We start from the raw sequence: 15,661 nt of genomic DNA on the forward strand, positions 1-15,661 counted from the left end.
CCAGAGTAATCTTGTGAGACCCTAGGTAGGGAATTTATCCAAGTGTACCCCAAATTTCAATCTTCTAAACCGTAAGGTCATAACTTGGTATTTTCATCAAGTTTGTGATAACGTGTTCCACAGCAATTGAAGTTGCTGCCACCAAACCCTGTCTAATAGGCAGGAAAACACAGTATTTCCACAAGGTCAAAGTTACCCATACTGGAACACAATAACAAGACCTTACAAGGCAGGGCATGTCTGCCCCAGACCTGATGTCCACTTGTAAACTCACATCCCTGAAGGTGGACTCATTCCTTTTGAAGACCCCCTCCACATGAGACAAACTGGGAGCCAGTCAGTCTGTAGCCATGCCTGGGAGGAAGGAAGGACACAGAGACAGACAGCATTATGAGACAGGGAATAAAGGCTAAGAAGCAAGCCCACTAATAAGCCAGAGAGGAACCTGGGTGCCCGTAGTGATGCTGACACTCTGCAGACTCCCAGCTACTCTGCAGTACTTAGCACACCACAGGGTAATTATACAGACTAAATGTCCCCGGGCCTCACCAGCCTCATGGCACAAACGAGGTCGCATCAGCATTTATACCCATAATTAGCTTACTCAAATCCCTTCTTATTGACTGAGTTAATTTAGAGCTGGAGATACATTGCTGGAACAGAGAAACCTAAATACATAGTAGTTCGAACAAAAATGAATAAGAATTCATTTCTCTGTCACATCACGTCACAGGGATGGATGGTGGTCCTGGGCAGGGAGGCAACTCCTGTCTACAGGGTCCCTCAGGGTTTTAGGTGTCTATTATCTTGTCCCACTTTCTGGGATGATACTGTTCTCACCTACATCAGGGCTCATGTACCACCACCATCAAGTTCATTTTCAGCTCCGAGAGAAGGGGAATAGAGGAAGTTGAAACCAATCTGTTTATTTTGAAATAAGTGATCTGTCAGGCTCACATTCCATTGACAAAACTGTGACCACACTAGCTGCAAGGGAACTGGGAAATATGACAAAACTGTGACCACACTAGCTGCAAGGGAAGCTGGGAAATATAGTCAAGTCTAGATGGTCTGTAGAGCCCTTGTTCTCGTTTAGATATGAGGTGTCTCTCAAAGGGGCCTATGTACTGAAGGGTTGCCTCTCCAACTTGCACCATGGGAGATACTAAGAATGTTTAAAGGAGGCTAGCCAGAAGAAGTGGATCACTAGGAGGTGTTTCCATGGGGGCCCCTTCTCTTTCTGTATCCTGGCCACGAAGATATGCTTTCCTGTCATACTGAACTTAAGTATCTCAGTCTAAGATAAATTCTTCATCATCATTTTTTTGTCATATGTTCTGTTCACTTTGGCAAAAACCTGACTAACATAGTCCTTTACTCAGAAAAGGGAACAAGCAGATTTTAGAGCAATAAGGAGATTCTGTTGTGATACCAACACAAGGTTTGCTGGGAGTCTCTGAGAGATGGTCCATGTGTGTTTAGACAGCACCAGGTCTCAGCCCAGTCATGTCTGCTACATCATTGCTCTGGGGAACTATGCCAGTTAGAAGCTGTTGCCTAGGCTCCAGGTATGTGACCATCTTCATTTGTGATGACTCAAATGGACAAGAGGTAAGGATTGAGTGCCAGTAGATCAGTGGTTCTCAACCTTTGCCTGTATCTCTCATGTCTGTATGTTGTTCACCAAAGTTTATCAGCATATAGTAACTTGGTCTTTAAAGGTGAAAAGGGACCACGGGCCAAGGAATGTAGGCAATTCTCTTCTAGACCAGTGGTTCTCAACCTTCCTAATACTGTGACCCCTTAATACAGTTCCTCATGTTTTGGTGAGCCCCAATGCTAAACTCATTCTGTTGCTAATTCATAACTGTCATTTTGCTACTGTTATTAATAATAATATAAATATCTGATGTGCAGCCACCAAAGGGTTGTGACCCACAGGTTGAGGACTACTGGGGTAGGTGATCTGAGAGAGAACTCTGAGAAGAAGAGATTTAAAAGAGAGTACAAAAGAAAAGATAAAACATCTATGAATCCTGTGTAATTGAAATTAGTCTATTTTCTGTTGCTGTAATGAAATACCTGAGGCTAGGTAACTGGTAGAGAATAAAGATTTATTAAGCTCATGATTTGAAAAGCTGGGTAGTTCAAGAGCATGGTATGACATCTGCTAAGAGTAAAGTAAGTCTTCTTGCATCCTAATGTGCTGAGACAGAGTTGATGAACTAGTTGGAGTCGTGTGCTTGCTTGGTGTTCATTGTCAGCTTGACAAAAATCTAGAATCATCTGAGAGATGGGGCTCTGGGCACACCTGTGGGTATTATCCTGATTATGCTGAATGAAATGGAAAGACTGGCCCACTGTGGGTGGCACCACATCCTAGGCTGGGGCTCTTATCCTGTATAAGAATGGGGAAGGGCACTGAACACCAGAATGCATGCATTTTTTGCCCTGTTCTTCTGACCTCAGATGTAATGTGACCAAATGCTTTAAGCTCCTGCTACCTTGAATTCCCCTACAGGCTGTGCCTCAAACTGTGAGCTAAAAATAAACCCTTTCTCTCTTAGGTTGTTCTCCTCTGCATATTTTTTCACAAGAAAAGGAACTAAGGCAGATCTCCTTTCCTCTTCTTATGAAGCCACTGCTGCCACCTAGGGATGAGCCCCAGTCCCAGGGCATCTTTAGCCCTGACCTCTCAAAGCACCATGTCTAAATCTGATGAACCCAGACACTGGAGAATGCCCAACTTGTGGACTTTTGAGAAACACATCAAACAACAACATGATGGATTGCCAGTTTGGACAAAAAGGACCCAACCACCAAGGGACACTCTGTAGCCTTCTGAAAAATGAAATGTCCCCAAAATGACACTGAGAAATGTATCACTAATGAATACACTCACTGCATGAGGGAGTGCCCAGGCAGTCTGCCTGCTCTCTGCCCATGAGTTGAGGCAGAAAGACAGAAAGACAAGGCAGGATCTTGTGATGGGACTGCCCACCATTTCTGCTGCTAACCCTGACAAGGGCCAGCATGAAGCACCAAGCGTGACATGGAGAATCACGCAAGAGCCAAGACGATTAGAAATAGGAAGAGTGTCTCTCACCTTCACACCTCTTCAGTCTATGGGTTGAGCCTGAGATAAATCATCTTTTTCTCTAATCCTGGAAGTGAATCCTTACGATGATTTCATCAGGACCAATGAGGTGGCTCAGTGGGTGAGGGTGCTTGCCACCAAGCCTGACAACCTGAGTTTACATGGAGGAGAGACCCAACTCCCACAAATTGTCATGGTCTATGCACACATGCACACATCCCTACATAGACAAATGTAGGGGAAATGACCTCTTGCTCTCATGCAACCCACTCACATAAACAATTCGGGGGTGGGGGTCATAGACCCTGTGTCTATCTTAACTGAACACTCACTACCCACCCCCAAAGTTACTCACTAATGTGTCTTGTGGAGTCTAAGCAAATTAAGCAAACTAACAATATAGGTTCTTGATAAATATTAACTGGAATTATTTTTCACTCACATGTTTATGATTACTGCTGGCTACCACAAAGCAAGGAGTGTGTAACAAAAAAGCTACTGTTTGGGGCTGCAGATATAGCTCAGTAGTAGAACATGTGCTTAGTAGGTACAAAGCCTGGGGTTCGATTCATGTCGCACACATAGAAAAAAAGAGAGCTATATTGGCCTTGGAGACCCAAAATTTCATTTATCAAATGAAGGAGCCAAATTTAGGCAGATTCCCAGCTGGTAGTCTAAGCTACCATGGCCCACACCCCTCTAGGGATGTTTGCTAGTGGTTTTTTATCTTATTGTAACAGAATTATGGTTATAACCACAATGTCAAGCACCAGGAAAGAATACTGGAGAATGACAGGGTCCCTGCAGGCAGCCACAGCTAGAAATGCCCTGTGGGGCAACCTTTTAGCCCTTACCTCAAGGCCAACGGGATGGTGAGCATCAAAGACACCGCAGCCCAGTGCTCCCAACAGATGGGAAGTGGTGAGTGGCCAGGATGAGACTAGGTCTCTGCAAACACTGAATGACGGTGCCAGAGTTTGAGAGCCTTGGAATGAGCTATTTCAGCTTGGTTAGCTTTTTAGGCCATTGCAAAGAAATTGGATGTGGAGGGGGCAGGTGCAGGGAGCAGCCGCTAGGCCTGGAACTCTGCCATACCACCTGCGATGGGAGAGAGCTGAGGCGGAAGCTCATTAGCCGTCCTCGGATCATTACCTCCTGCTCCCCAGGGACACAATCACTGAGTGTGGACTTTCAGTTCTAGAGGTCTCTCTTCAAGGGTCCCTGTGGGCCGGAAGCAGGGCTCTCTTCCCAAGAAGGGGTGGTGCAAGCCAATCTTCCAGACACAGCCATCGGTAATTACCGTTTGGCAGAATATCAAAGCCTTCTGTTTATTGAAAGTATTGCCTGCCCGGCTGGGAGAAACTGAGGCTGGGGCTCAGAGAGGTAAATTAACTTACCTAGGGCATACAGTTTGAAAGAGGCAAAGGCAGAGATTTAAGAAATGTTTCTGGCTGGCTCCCCTGTCCATAGTCTCAACTGTTACACGGACTAGAGTCTTTCAGCATAGATTACAATAGTTCCTATAGCCAATGAAGCATCAGAGAGTGGGCAGATCCACCCTCCATCATGCACAGAGGCAGGAAGGGGAGTGGCTGAGGAAGGCTGCTCAGGGCATGGAACTTTATTCCAGGAGGCATCAATGCTCCTTGTTCAGTAAAGAAGTCCATTCACCTTCATTCACAGAGTGTCTCCATTAGCCTGGCCCTGGAGATGGAAAGCTGAATGAGGACAGCTGAGTCCCCACTCTTGTGGAGAAGGCAGGAGACAGAGTTAACTTGTGTGCCAATAACCTCAGAGGGTGCTGGGAATGAAACAGACAAGCAAGATGATGTGCCCTGGGTCATTCCTGAGGATAGGTGACAATTGTCTGGAGGTTGTATGGTGAGCAGTTACCCCAGGAAAAGACCCAGGGGCCTGGATATCAACACAGGAACCAGAATAAGAGCCCCAGAGTAAGAACAAACTGAAGACTTTGAGATCTGACAGAAGCCAGGGAGCGTGAACTTTAATAAGGTGGGGAAGTTGGATGAGAACACAAAGCAGGCAGGAAGCCCCTTCCCTCCCTATGCCAAGGCCAGATGCTCCTCTGTCTCCTCTGCCCCCAACCCCCACCCCCAGGGGTTGAACCCAGAGCTCTGTGAGGCAAGCAATCTACCACTGAGCTACATCCTAGTCCTGTTTCTGATGTTTTTATTTTGAGTCGGGAGACTCTGGGTGTCCTGGGCTTTGAACTCACTGTAGAGCAGGAAGAGCTTGAACTTCCTGCCTCTGCCTCCAGAGTGGCTGGGGTTGCAGGCCTGAGCCAGGAGGTCTGGCAGAACTTCCAGGTTTCTTTATCAGGTTGGCTGAGCAGTCTCTGAGCGTCGGATGATTGTACAGGCCTGGACACAAAACTGTTGTGTAATTGATGTTCACTGAACAATCTTTTATGTGCTCACCCCAAGGGCAATGTAGCAACTGCTGACGGAGTGCCAGCTCCTTTGACCATCCTGCAGTCAAAAGGTTTCACTTAGCTTCTAGTGAAATTAGAGCCACGGTTTAGCTGGGGTTTTTTTCTGGATAGGGGGTTTGTTGGAGTTTTCTACCTGCCTACAGCTCCAGAAATCAGCACAATTCTGGACCCTCACCTGTCTAGACTCTTCTCCCAGAGCCTCTAAATCTCCTAACTCTTGTGCTCCAGCAATGTCTATTCCGTCCTGCTTTATTTATCTGCAGTGTTCATACCATCACACTGCTCCATACTGTTTACACATTGCCTTGCTTACTACCTACTAACTCTGCATCACAAGAACACGGCTCCACAGGCAATGATATTTGTTGCAGAAACTAATGATCAAATGAATGAATGAATGAATGAATGAATGAATGAATGAATGATTTCAGAGCAACCTAACTTCTCATGGGACAAGAACTAAGCCATAATGTGTCCGCCAAACAAAATGGTTTTCATTTTAATTAATATACCTAACATTTGCTAGCTAGCATTTCTAGAAGGAAGTCTTTTCAAGGAGTATATGAAGTGTGTAAGCTTTGGCCTTGTTATCATTTTTAATTCCTGTTGGCAGGTCTGGAGACATGCTGATCTTTCAGAGTTTACAGCCTTACTCACGCTACAGCTCGCTGTGATGCCGGGCTTCCTCTATGGAACAGAGCCATCTAGCGAAATCCTCAACTTCCAACGTTTAGGTTATTTGTAGCTTTTCTTTTGAAAGGCTGAGTTTAAATCAGTAAATCTCAGTCTTTCGTGTGAATGTGACTGGAGTGTACGTTCCTGGGCTCAGGAAGTCTTGGTCTCTGGGCCACAAACCCCACAGTAGGAAGCACTGGGCTCCTTAGAATGAAGGGTCAATTGATTTATACCATATGGACGTGAGGGACTGGAGGACCACATGAATAGTATCTTTCAAATTTTCCCAGCAGGGGTTTAAAACCCTAAAGTGGCAGGTAATTGAGTATAAGAAGACGGGGTACACCCCAGAGAAGCAGCGCCCTGACTTTTCTTCACTCCCAGCAGTGTCCTGCCCCACCTCCTCCCTCCTGGTTAGTACCCAGTCAGGAAGGAGAGGGGGGAATGAGAGAAAGGGGTGGGGAGAGTAGGACTGGGAGGAGAGGAGGGAGAAAGGCTGTAATCAAGATGTAAAGTGAATTAATTAATTACAAAGTAAATGAGGATAATAGTAAAAAAAAATATTTTGATGATGATCTGACAACTAGAGTAAAAAGCAGACCCAGGTCAGGTGGTGGTGGCACAAACCTTTAATGCCAGCACTCAGGAGGCAGAAGCAGACAAGATCTGTGTGTTCAAGGATAGCCTCATCTACAGAGTAAGCTCCAGGGCAGACAGAGCTGTTACACAGGGACAGCCTGTCTCAGAAAAAGAGGAAGAGGAGGAGGTGGAGGAGGAAGAGGAAAAAGAAGACAGAGAAGAAGGCTCAAAAGCAAAGGCCTCTCAAGGAAAACACACCTATAGACAAGGGCTTGCTACTTATTAAACCCATTTCAGGTCACAGCAACCCATTTCTTCTCCCTACACAGATACCCAGAGTAAAGCCTGGATTAGCTTCCTTAGTTCTCTGGCAATCTTTAGAGCTGTGGGTTCACTAATGACCTCTACAGCTGAACAGAGCTTTGGCTGGTGGGAAAGTCGTGCGGGACACCATAGCAAGCAGGGCCATTTCCTACTGGGTCTCTTACAAGTAACCAAAGTGATCCTACAACCTAAGTAGATGTGATAAGAAAGAGATGTGACACTCCACAGATTTAAGCAGACCAGGGGAGGATGCTTAAGTCTTAACACAGAGAGAGGATACGGGTATAGAGAAGAAGAGATGGCGCCCCTTCATCATCACGTTTCTGCCCCTCTCTCCATCCTTTGCTTCTGATTTTCTGTGCTTCTTTCATTCGCAGACACTGTACCTTGATGTGGTAGGGAAAAGAAAATTCGGAAATGTTTTTGTCAGTGGTCCTTTCAGAACTAAGTGTCTCTCTCTCAATATACATGTTCATTCTTCTAAGAGGATTTTGAGGGACTGGAGAGATGCTTCAGTCAGTAAGTCATGTTATGCAAGCATGAGGACCGGAGTTCAGATCCTCAGCTACCCTGTAAAACAGAACAGATGTAGTGGCATGTATCCATAACCCCAGCCCTGTGGAAAAGCTGAGACATGAGAATCCCTGGAGAACACTGAGCAGCCGGTCCAGCTCAGCTAGTAAGCTCTGGGTTTAGCGAGAAACCCTATAAGGTGGAGAGACATTGACCTCTGACCTCCATGTGTACGCACACATGAACACATGCATATATACTATGCATGTTCCCCATACACACATACACAGGTACACACATGTGTGAATACTTGCAGATACTATAAAAGGATTCCAGCTCAGCTTGGCCTCCAGCTCTCATGGAACTGGTGGGCTCTCACATGGCCACATGCCCCAACCTACCTGTGCATCTCAGCATGGATTAGTAATATTGTATTGAATGTTCCCGGTTAACACACTAGGTCATTCTACCAGAGTCACCCAAGATGCCTGCGCTCCAGAAGTCAAGGTCATAGAGTTTTCTCTCAGTCAGGTAGAAACAAGGATTAGCATGTGAACTTAGGCAAGAGCCTTGCCTTCTCCCCTCCTCTCCCTCCACTGTTCCCCAGCACTGATATGCAAAAGAACTGTTCACACATGCTTTAGAATTAACAGAGTTCAGCCTGTTTGCCCCAGTGATAACGCTCTGCACAAACAGACTACAATATCATAACCAAGACCTGGACACTAGCATAATTCTCCATTCTTTGTAGACACCACTGTTTATGTGTTCTTATGTGTCCTGTGCATGCAAACTTATGACATACACTGATTTGTGTGACCCTACACCACAGAGCCCCAATGCAGCCTTTTGCATCTACAGCAACCTGCCTCTTCCTGAGATCTCCACTCAGTAGCCACCATTCCTGCATCCTCCATTTCTGACATGTCAAGGATGTCATATAGTAAGAACGATGTACCTGGAGTCTCCCTGGATTGACATGGGGTTTTTTGTTTGTTTGTTTTTGTTCTTTGTTTGTTTGGTTGTTTGTTTGTTTGGTTGGGTTTTTTTTTTTTGCACTCAGCATAACTTCTCTGGGGCTCAGCCTAGTGGCTAAGCATGTTGACACCTTGTTCCTTATTTGTTTAGATTGCTGACTTGGAATTCACAGTATGGATAACAGTATGGATGGTCCACAATCTGTTTAGCTATTTGCCTATGAAGACCATTTGGATTGTTTCCAAATAGGAGCTTTATAAATGAAACTGCTATGAACAGTCCTGCACAGGCTTTTGTGAGCATCAGTCTATACCTCTCTGGGACAAGTAGGACCCTTGTGATTTTGTAGGGCATTGTCATCCTATTTGCCACCAGCAATGGCCAAGGTTCTTTGGCCCTCCATACCCTCAGCAGCATTTGATGTTATCACTGTCTTGTATTCTGACCAAAGCAATAGATGTGCGGTGTCATCTCATTGAGGTCTAATTTGCATTTTCCACTAGCTAATGGTGTTGAATATCCTCTCACAAACTGTTGCAAGGGATTCAATCTTGAGATCACTTTCTCACCTAACAGATGAAGGGTTAAAAACTAGGACAATGATAGTTACTGTTCAGAGGTGTTGGGTTGGGTTCTAGAGAAGAACCCACTGTATGACTCCCCAAGAAACACTAGGAGCTGGGGAGACGGGGAGCAGGTAAGGTGCTGGCTGACCTACAGTGAAATCCTCAGAACCCACGAGAGAGCAATGCGTAGCTGTTCCTGCCTATACTCCAGTGCTGTGGGGAGCAGGGACACTGGGATCCTGGGGGCTTGTGAAGAAGCCAGCCTAGCAGAAACAGCAAGCTTCATGTCCAGAGACAGCAAAGGACCCTGTCCTAAAACAAGATGGGGAGAGAGTAAGGACAGCATCCTGGCAGTACGCTCTGGTCTCCACGTGCACCCACACAGAAGAACAGGGTGTGTGTGTGCTTAGGTATAAACGTAAGTAGTTTGGGCATGGAGGGAACACTTATCATCTCAGCAGTAACAAGAGGATTGTGGGTAACTGGGGTTGACGGCATTTCCTTTCAGAAATGTTAACTGTCAGTTACAATTCTTGTGGAGAAAACTGAAAAAGAAAGACCACCGAGTCTAATAGAACCCCCTGGACCACTGTTGAAAATCCTCTCCCTATACCTCCCTTTATTCTCACTATCCTATAGGAGGAAGAGCATCCCTTAATATTATAGGGTGTCACAAAGGTGAGACAGGTAAGGCTTAGGAGAAATTAACACAAGTGGGTGATTGGTTCTCTTTTTCCTGGAATTTAGCTTATTGGTGGTTCTGATTAATCCTTTTTCTCTGAATCAGTTTCTTTTCAAAATTCCTGACAGAAACAGCTTATACAAGGAAGCACTTAATTTCCTCTGCTCCAGGGGATACAGTTCACTATGGCAGGGTGGGTGTGGCACTGGGTGGCTGAGTGTGCATCAATGATAAGAGCCTCCTGCTGTGCTCTCTGGTGCCTTTGCAAATCAGGAAATAGTGAGCCTTGGGCAGTCATGCCTCCCACCCAAATGTTCTATCTACCACTTCCCAAAGCACCACCAGCTGGGGACCAAGTATTAAAGCACACAAGCCATTTTCACAGGAACTATAGCTTCACCCTGCTGACCTTTTCTGGCTCTCCATCCATCACCCTCCAGTCACCAGAGCCTCTGCTGGGACAGAGCTTGGAAGGAAGCCCAGCAAGGACTCTTCCTTCAAGGCTCATGTTCCATGAGGGTTCCCCACTGTTCCCAGAGAAGAAACAAAGGGCTTGTCTGTGGAGCAGGATGAGATCACACTGATCTGAGAAGCTTCCAAATGAAAACTAGCATTTGTACTTATTGCATTTCACCTCCAAATTTGATTACATTTCTTTCCCGCTGTAAATCTGCCTTCCCTTCTGCCAGCTTATTATTAAAGCTAGGATGGAATTGGTAGAGTGATACGTAAAAATTTCCATCTTGGCTTTGACATCCCAGGAAGTTAGGAACCAATTACAGCTGCTGAGCCTCAGGCCCTGATGAATCACAGAGCAAGGGATGGAGGAGGCCAGGACTTGGAGGGAGGAAGATGGTGAGTTAAGACACAAGGGCCAATTAAACAAGACCATCCATTTTAATCTGCGCGCTTTGTTTTATATTCACTGTAAACAGAAATGTGAATGGGTCTTGCTCACTTGGTTTTTAGTGGTGTGGAGGTCTTGAAGACAATGTAGACATTTTAAATGTTTTCAGAATCTGTCCCAGGAAAGAAATGACAATGTGATAACCTGCTGTGGTCAGCAGTTCTCATGCAGATGTCAACAAAAGCCACCGACCCATACTTTGGGGTATGTGAGTCTAATGAAACCAGTTCCAGCTCTGGGAACAGGCACCTCTCTGGTTGAGCCCTGGCATTGCCCTTCAGTAGGTGCCTAAGCTTGACCAAAGTGAGAGAAGCTTTGCCTTGTCTCCACTCCCTCATCAGACAACAAGCACACAGCCTGCCTGTGCTGGCTAAAGACTGAAATACATACTGTAGTCAAGATGCCAAGGCCAGGGCCCAGCCAGGTGTTCAGTGGTGTTTGGACAGGGACTCCCAGTTGGATAGATGACCCCAGAAACCTGGTTCAAATAGACCCCAAGGTAATCATGTCTGCCTTCCTGGGGTCTGGGGGGAGTGGCTTAGCTTCCAAGACAATCAACTTTTACTTTCTATGGCAGGCTTGCTCTTGTTCCTCTCCTACGGGCAAATATGCAATGGAAGTCAGCACCATGGACAGCGGGGATCCGGCCAGCCTCCTTACTGACTTGGTCTGTCCCTTCCAGACCATCTGCAGCTGCTGCTATTCACCTCATGATTCAAAGACATCCACAATTTGGTTTAGTGCCAAGTGACAGTCCTATAGCCCTGACTCGTCAATGGAGGTCCTTTAATTCCAAGTTCTTATTTCATTTTTCCAGGTTGGGGCAAGCCTTCCTCTAGAAGAAATTCCTAATCTTCTGCTTTGAGGTCTACTCTATAGGTGAGATATTGGATTAGGGAGAGAAGCAAGAGTGCCATGGATGTCCCCTACGCATATGTAACAGATGTGCAGCTCGGTCCTCATGTGGAAACCCTAACAACAGGAGCAGGCTCTGTCCCTGACTCTGTTGCCATGGGACCCCTTACCCCTAACTGGGCTACCTTGTCCATACTCAATAGGAAAAGATGCACCCATCCTACTGCAGCTTGACATGCCAAGGGAGGTTGATGTCCATGGGAGGGCTCGCCTTTTCTGAGAGATGAGGGAGGGGAGGTGGGGGGTGGGAGGAGAAGAGGGAAGAGAAGCTGTGATCAGGATATAAAGTTAATTAATTAATTAATTAACAAAAAGAGCACCATGGATGGAGAACCAACATAATTCCTGACAGCAGTCATGTTGGATGAGGCAAAGAGACAAGTGGGAGAATGCCTACCACAGTCAATAGCCAGGAAAGTCAGGAGCAGAAAGAAGCCACAGGCAGTGACCAAATCAGTGAGGTTCGAGAATAAGGCCATAAGCATTGGATGGTGGACACAGCATACCATCACTGGGACAAATGCAAACAAAGGCAGGTCATTTCAAAGGATCTGGGCCGGCCCACCATGATGCTCATCTAGGAAGCAGGGTTCAGAAACAGAACAAGGCTCAGACTAGTGGGTGAGAAGGACTGTGACGAAAGGTTAACATTCGTCTACATCCCCACCACCACTATCAGTCTCACCTAGGATATGGGGCATGGAGGTAGCAGTGACCATGAGCCTCATAGGGATTCCCACAAGAGAGGAAAATGTCAGGGTACTCTCTCACTCCATTCTTAGGTTCCTCACATTACAACAATGACTGGGAGGACAAGACGCAACTGTATTTGCCTAAGTGAGAGATCTCTAAGTTACAGGATATACCTGGTAGAGTCTTAAGAGATGTGCTAGCTTGGGGGGATGTGTCTTAGCCTTCAATCCAAAAAAGGCAGAAAGCAATAGTCAGGCACAGTACACCTCTGCTTGGCAGCAATCAACACTTGCTAATTCGTTTGCAACATTTGACTCCTAGGAACACCTGCTCCTCTGGTCCCTGCACATCTGATGTTGTCCTTGAAACCAGAATACTAGCTTCCCAGGGAGAATCTGAGACACCAACAAAAGCAGCTGGCAGAAGTTCCCAACTGGCCCTCTTTAGCAAAAGGTGGAGGTTTCCTCTTTCCCTCCACAACTGAGGTTCTCTATGTGGCCTGTGTTCTGAGAGACCAAACTGAAACTTCAGGCCAAAGGAAGGAATTAATGTCTGATTCTTTACACTACTGCTTCTAGAGCTAGACTAAGTCATACTGGGAAAGGGTTTCCTAATTATTCCTCTAGCAATATTTCTCAAAACATGACTTGGAAGAAGTATCCCCTGGGATCTTCCTCGAAATGCCAGCTCTTAGGCCCCATCCGTACCCTATGGAAACCGAGGCTGGAGTTAGTGCCAGCCTCTGAACAAGCCCTTGTGGATAGAAACTCCATGAAGCTCCATGAAAAAGCTCTATCTGTGTGAAAGGTTCTCCAGACTGATTGATTGATTGATTGATTGATTGATTGATTAGAACTTAATGGGGATGAAGACTGGGGATATGGCTCAGCAAAGCACTTACCATGCAAGCATGAGGACTTGAGCTCAAAACCCAGAACCCACATTAAAAATCAGATGTAATGTTGTGTACTTGTAATCCCAGTGCTGGGAAAGCAGACACAGGCAGATGCGTGGACCTCACTACCAGACAGCCTCATCTAATTGATGAGCCTCTGTGCCTAATGGGAGCTTTTTCTCAAAAGAATAAAGTGGTCAGCTCCCGAGAACTTACGCCAAATCTGACTTCTGGCACACACACCCACATAACAACTTAGTAATTATTGAAAGTCTGGATGTTGCTGATCAAGAGCCCAAATTACCGTGGACTATCTCTGAAATGCTACTTATCACCCACACTTTTTCAGAAATGTTTGGGAATTTCATACATTTTGATCATACGAGGTCAAAACTAGAACCCTCCCTAACTACTCCAAAATCCACCTACCCTCTCCCCTAATAACTCAACTTTATGTCCTCTTTTTTTAAAAAGACTCAGCAAGTTCAATGTGTGCTGCCCTCATGCCATCAGATATGTGGCCATCCACTGGAATGTGGTTCTCCTACCAGTGGTCATTAGAGAAAACTGAATGTCCCCCTCCCAGCAGCTATAAACTACCAATATATCCTCAGGGAGGCGGTGGACTTCCATGCTGGAGCTTGTTCAAGTCTAGTACATGCTGTCACAACCACTGTGAGTTCATGTGTACGACTGTACTGTGGTGTCTGGAAAACATTATCTCCTTGTAGATATCCACCTGGCTCTTACACTGTTTAGAAATCATCCCTAAACCTTGGGCAGGGAATGATACAGATGTCCCATTTGGGGCTGAGCATGCCATAGTTTCATATCCTCTGTTCCTTTGCCAACTGTAAGTCTGTGTTAATCACTCTACTGTAAAGAGAAGCCTCTCTGATGACAGTATAGAGATGGATAGAAAGATAGGTGGTTAGGGGTTGGTTATTGCTGTGCCCATTGTTAGTCAGGGTTCTCTAAAGGAATAGATAGAAGATGCATAGATAGATAGATAGATAGATAGATAGATAGATAGATAGATAGATAGACAGAGATTTAATTATTATACTGAATTACAGGATGCGGTCCAATAATGGTCATCTCACAGTGCTGGAGGCCTCAATGATTCCTAAAGAGCTGCTGGTCTTCAGTCTATATCAGAATCCTGAGGAAGTTACTTCTAATACTGGTGAAGGAAAACTGCATCAATAGCATAAATGAACTTCGCAGCAGGAGTGATAACAAGTAGGCACAAAGAAAATAGTCCTTCTTCCATTTCCTTTAATCTGGGCTTCACCAGAAAATGTTATTCAAATGGAGGAATGTTATTCAAATAATGTGATCTAGAAAATACATCACTGGAGTTCTCAGTAGCTTGGATTTTAGTTGATTCAGATTCAGTCAAGTTTACAACCAAGATTACCTATTACAGTCCACTTAGCAGAATAATTGTGGTAAGGTCTACCCTAAGACCTATGAAATGTCTAGCCATGGTAAGGGGTCCTAGTAACAGTTCTGGCATGAATTCGATCTTATTTAGGGCATCTTAAATCCAACCAGAAAGTCATTGGTCATTCCCATTACATATATATCACTATTGCACCACTCTTGCTAGGCCACTCATTGCTGTCCCTCGTCTAGTTCAGGTAACTGAGGACTCTCTGCAGTAGTAGCATGCTCAGCACGTTTCAGCACCATGAACAGCAGCCAGCAAGAATGATGCTCCCAGGTTGGTACAGGCTTGATTTCTCTGTGTTCTAACAACACTCAAGTGTGTGATGTCTTCAGCAATAGGGTCTTTTACAGAGGGGGGGGGAATGAGGGAGGGAGGGAGAGAGGGAGGACATGAAAGAAAGAAGAACTTGCTCTTTGCCTGATCGCCATCACTCTCACTGGCAGAATCATTCCTTCACTGGCATTAGAGTCTACTTCTTCAGGATTGCAGCATATACTGTAGACCAGTGGATACATCCAGCCTTGCAATTGTTGGAATAGTTGGACCATAACTTATAAGCCACTCTGATAAATTCTGTTTATATAGAGAGATTTATCCTATGAGCTCCTTTTATCTAGAGAACGCTTCTGTAGCAGTAGATTTCCACAGGTTGTTTTGAAAGATCTTTAGAATTAGTTATCCCTCTCCTTACTCCTTCCTCTGTCCTGCTCTCCAGTCCTCCCCTCACTTAACCCTTCCTGTGCTATTATTCCCTTTGCCTCTTCATACTACTGCATCCTATCTCCCTTGCCTTGAAAGCCATGGCCCCTGTGCCTCCTGACTAATGTCCTGACCTCAATGGGAATCCCAAATGAAAACCCCATACCTAAAGATTCACAGCTAACATCTATAAATGTGAGAGAACTTGTGACATTTGTATTTCTGGATTTGGC

General features: G+C 45.5%; 1 long non-coding RNA gene across 1 annotated transcript; it reads right to left on the reverse strand.

Moving 5' to 3' along the window:
- Positions 1-2,093: 2,093 nt before the first annotated feature.
- Positions 2,094-4,578, reverse strand: LOC110314058. Its single transcript, XR_002380149.1, has 3 exons — positions 4,495-4,578; positions 3,952-4,195; positions 2,094-2,398 (listed from the first exon to the last, which is right to left on the reverse strand). It is a non-coding gene; the product is annotated as an uncharacterized LOC110314058 (long non-coding RNA).
- Positions 4,579-15,661: the final 11,083 nt, after the last annotated feature.

The sequence above is a fragment of the Mus pahari genome, chromosome 1 (assembly GCF_900095145.1).
Source record: "Mus pahari chromosome 1, PAHARI_EIJ_v1.1, whole genome shotgun sequence".
Lineage (NCBI taxonomy): Eukaryota > Metazoa > Chordata > Mammalia > Rodentia > Muridae > Mus > Mus pahari.